A 4,987-nucleotide genomic window follows, 5' to 3' on the forward strand; every position below is an offset into this window, starting at 1 on the left:
CTCCTTTTCTCTCTCTCATTTACACACACACCAGCTCACACACACAAAGGATGCATTTTTTCCCTCAACATTGTGAACAATTCTCCTCTTCTTTGATGGGAAAATTTGCATCCATTTTAAAGTTAAGAACATCATCCAAAGTCCAGATAGTACATGCATTTATATATATGGAAGGAAGTTGCAACTAGTTAGTTTCAAAACACCATGGCTTGAAGATGGCTGGTTTCAAGAAATGATAGTGAAGATAATACCACTTGTTCAAACTCTGATATTGCCACAAAGTGCTGCTCATCTAACAGGAAAGTGCAAATTCAGAATTTTTCTCTAGAGCACTACTAGGATATGGAGACAGGACACGAGACTAACACTCATTGTGATTAATTCTTATAATGTTAACGTCATAATTTAGTCTTACGCATAAACAGCTACAGCCTCCTTAAAGCCTTCCTTAGTTCGAAATTGAAATGATTCTTTATTTATTCTTTATTTATTTTATTTCTATAGTTGTCCATCTCAACAAGTGACTCTGGGTGGCATACAGTCATAAAAACATTAAAAAAAACAACCCACAAAACCTGATGGGACCTGGAGCATGCCCATCATGCTGGACCAGATTGGATGGATAGAAACTACTGGGAAAAGATGATCTGGTAGGTAACCCATTCCCAAGCCATGAAAGGCTTTAAAGGTAACAACTAGCACCTTGAATTGCACCCAGAAGCATACTGACAACCAACACAGCTCACGTAGCATGGGTGTTACATGTGTCGAATATCCTACATCATTTGCTACCTGCGCAGCCTCATTCTGTATCAGTTAAAGCTTCCGAATGCTCTTCAAGGGCAGCCCCATGTAGAGTGCATTGCAGTAATCCAGATGGGAGGTCATGAGGGTATGAGTAACTGTGAGCAAAGCCTCCTGGTCCAGGAACGGGCTCAACTGGCACACAATTCAAAGGTGTGCAAAGGCTCTCCCAGCCAAGGCTGCCACCTGCTCTTCTAGAAGGAGCTGTGAGTTCAAGAGGACCCCCTAGATTACTCACCAGGTCCATCTGGGGCAGTTCCACCCCATCCAGGATCAACAGTAGAAAAACCTTATCACCCAAAGTCCCAAATACCCAAAGCCCCTCAGTCTTGCTTGGGCTGAGTTGAAGCCCATCGCACCCCATCCAGACCCTTACAGCCTCCAGGGACAGGACATCCACGGTGTCACTCAGGCATGCTGGGTATCATCAGCATATTTATGATATATCACCCCAAACCATCAGATCACCTAACCCAGCAGCCTCATGTAGATGTTAAATAGGAGAGGAGAGGAAACTGAGGCCTGGGGCAACCCACAAAGTAAGGGGTGCGTGCTGGATCTCTGCCCCCCAATAACACTGACTGGAACCGACCCCAGAAGCAGGAGGAGAACCGTTGCAACACAGTGCCGCCCACCCCCAACTCCCAAAGCCGGTCCAGAAGGATGGATGATTAGCATTAAATATCTGGTTCTGCATTTAAGCTTATTCTAAAAAAGACAGAGCAATATGAAGAGCCTTTGGAGGATTTTATTTATTTTTGGTTTATTGATTTATAACATTTTTATCCCACTTTTCAATGTTAAAAGCAATCTTGAACACCCTTAAATAAGGCAGAACTGGCTGTGCATTTAATGGAGTTCAGGTTGCCCTCAAATCTCTTGGCCCAAAAAATCAGCTTGGCTACTTTTCACATCAAATCTTTATTACAAACATGGACCTGTCCTGGCTATTTTTCTTTGCAAATATCATGTTAAAAGCCAGCTGTATTCAAAGTTGCTATTATTAGTTTATTAGGATATTTAGCCACAGTGAATATCTAACTTAAGACTATATTTTTATTCTGTTTAATACATAAAGCAATTATTCATGCTTTTGTTTTTATATATAATAAGGATCAAGGAAACACTTGCTCCTTGAAGTAAACGGATCCAATAAAATATATCATTTAAAAAAAAACTCAATAAAAAGCGAGAAAGCACAGAAATTATTCTGATTCATCAGGCAAAACTGTGATGGTGAGAATGCTAAAATTATTCCAAGTAGGAGAACTGTGAAAAAAAATGTTTATTGGAAGAGGGCAGTCAGCTGCAGAGGGAATGTTATTTTAATTTGCTGATGGTGGTTATGGCAGGGAGCCATAGCAGCCCCGTTCATCTTCATGAAGCAGGAATTATTCCCTTCAGGAAATAAGATAGTCGTTAATATGAAGCAAGACATAGCCAGAGGTAGTTCCCATTCTGTGAAATATATGGGTGAGGGTGTGTGTGTCTTTGAGCCAACCTATATACACATATTATGTACCATGTTTCCAGGATTGTTCAAATACAGTCATGTATTATGGGTAAAAAATATATATAATAAAATAAGAAACCTTTTAAGGATGTTAAGAAATGACTGCAGGAGGGAGGTGTCTGGGGACATATTTAGTAAAGTCATGGAAGAGATTCATCTCAGCACCAGTAGTGTCTGCAGTAGGCCATGGTGACATTGTGCAAATGTTTAGCTTACATCCTTGTGACCCGAAATCTGACACAAATACGCAAGTCATAGCATTTGTGTGAGGACCTAAGTCACCCATGTGTTGTTATTTGCCTGTAAGGTTATTCTCTTCATCAGAATAAAGTTAATTGGCTTTGATGAAGCACTTAGGGGTGCCTCCCTGTTTCCTACGCATTGCTTTCCAAGCTGAAAGTAGATTCTTCTGGCCTCGGCAAGGGCAGAAGGAGAAGGCATTCTTCTAAACTTCCAGAGCGGGAGAGGCCATGCTGCTGGGAAACCGTAAAGCAGAAGAGAGTGAAATGCTAGGATTACTTCACACTTGGAAGAGAAGGGACCATGTTGGTTTGCAAAGCAGTTTGGTCGGAGAGTTTCATTCCAAATGTCATCAACATAAAACACTCCTTCAAATATTTGCAGAACCCTATTAGAATTTATTGCTCTTCGTATTGTCATGAGCACCGAACTGAAGTCTTTCATAATAATAAAATGGTTGGCTGTCTAGCTTTTTTCTAGAGCTTAATGTTTGGTATGGAAGTATGCTCACGTGATTGCGGGTCAACATGGAAGTCATCTGGTGAATAAACAACTCTTCGCCCATGTTGATTAGTTTATTGCACTGAAAACATGCCCTCCAAATCCTAAACACATCACTGGGCCCAAAAGGTTGCTTAGACCCTTTTTTCCCTTCCTTTTCATTAATTCCTGTTCCACCTATCACTGAAGGTTGGGTTCAAGCAACATTACAACATTCAACGCTCAAGCTGTAAAGCTAAATTGTGCACTGTCTTACGGAGAATCAAACCAGTCATTTCTAAAGAAAAGGTTGCCTTCATCTTTTCTGATGTTTGGTTCTATTTATTTAAGCCAGGGATGAGAGATGGATGGTGAACTCTACTTGCAAAACGTCTTACATTCCACACATTTCTGGGTGAGGAAAAGAGAGAAAAGGATGGTGAAGACCTACCCATGTGGTTCTCCTTACCTCATTCTTTGGCCAACTCCTCTTTTGAGACAAAGTATCATTTCCCAATAAGGCACCTCCTTGGAATAATAACAGGTCCTGTCGAAAGGGCCTTGCTTGACATAATTCATGTGCATCAAGAATGGCAGGAGTCATTCCTCCAGTGGCTAATGCTAATAATCATTTAAGGCTGGGTAGTTTTTCAGCCACACCTAATTCTCAGCAAATAAATACTATTTGCTATTTTGACTGCTTCACCTTTCTATTAGAAGCTGAGATACTGTCATGGCTGGGTTTTTCTTTCTTTCTTTCTTTCTTTCTTTCTTTCTTTCTTTCTTTCTTTCTTTCTTTCTTTCTTTCTTTCTTTCTCTCTCTCTCTCTCTCTCTCTCTCTCTCTCTCTCTCTCTTTTTCCACTGTTGCTTTTTTTCTGCCCCAAACATAGAATGCACGATTGATGTTTTTGCTCCAGATTTGGATTTCTGCCGGCGGTCTGCCTTATAGCTTGTATAGGATTGTGTTCATTTGTGCACATTGGTGTGTGAGAGAGAACCTCTTTCAATGTGTGCTGAAAGCTCAAAGGGTTGTTGGAAAGGATATGAACTTCCAGAACAGATGCGTGCTCCCCTTTAGCGAAGAGAAGCTCCTTTGCATGCATATTTGCTTATCAGCATGGGTCCTCCCCCACCACAATATGCATTCATTCTATGAGCAATAAACTTGTTTTTGGAATAGTGATAGAAAGGGATCGCAGTGCCTTAAAATATACCAGCAGGCATCACTCAGAGGGCAGGCCTAATTAGCATCCATGTTGCCTAGCAACGTGGTGAAGCTACAGATGTTTGCTGGGCTTCTTTGTTTCATGTTCTTGACGATGGTGAATGCTGTTGTGGCGTTTTAAGGCTATTCTGTTCTTCCCCACTGCACTTGTTTTCTTCTGTAGCGAGTTACTTTGCCAAGTTCTTAAGGCATGGGAGTCTGTTTATTCCAAGACCTTCTGCTAAGAAAAACCAGTAACACATGGATGAAATCTATGTTGCTTCTGTTCAACAGCAGCCTGCTTCTTGGTGAATTTGGATGCATACGCAAGCTGAAACTGACCTTAACTCTTCTGCATTTCCACAGCTCTACAACATGCATTGCAGAAGATGGAATCTTGCAAGCAATCTAATTTCATTTTCAGGAGAATCATTGTAACCCATTAACATCTGGTAACATTTATAGCCAATAAGGAAATCATGGATATGTCTAGTAGGGAAGAGACTCTTATAGATTCAGCTTTGGTCTAATTATCATGTGGTCCCTCTCTCCCCAGTCCATTTTCCCTCAGCTGCAACTCTACCTTGGGGTCTGAGCAGGGGGCAACGTTTGGCCAGCCTGGCCTATGCGTAGGAGCCAAGCAGGGTTGGGTATGTTAGGACCTGGATGAGAAAGCAGAAGGGATTACCTGGGCTATAAGCTAAATTGGGAAGGGAAAAAAATGGTGGAAAAAGGCAATGGCAAA

The 4,987-nt window shown here is 41.4% G+C and overlaps 1 pseudogene; it reads right to left on the bottom strand.

The window, feature by feature from the left end:
- Positions 1 to 552: 552 nt before the first annotated feature.
- On the bottom strand, positions 553 to 2,603 carry LOC148214564 (uncharacterized; annotated as a pseudogene).
- Between the last annotated feature and the right edge of the window lie 2,384 nt (positions 2,604 to 4,987).

The sequence above is a fragment of the Python bivittatus genome, unplaced genomic scaffold (assembly GCF_059951505.1).
Source record: "Python bivittatus isolate LINGU-HERP-01145 unplaced genomic scaffold, Pbiv_v1 ctg000610_np1212, whole genome shotgun sequence".
Lineage (NCBI taxonomy): Eukaryota > Metazoa > Chordata > Lepidosauria > Squamata > Pythonidae > Python > Python bivittatus.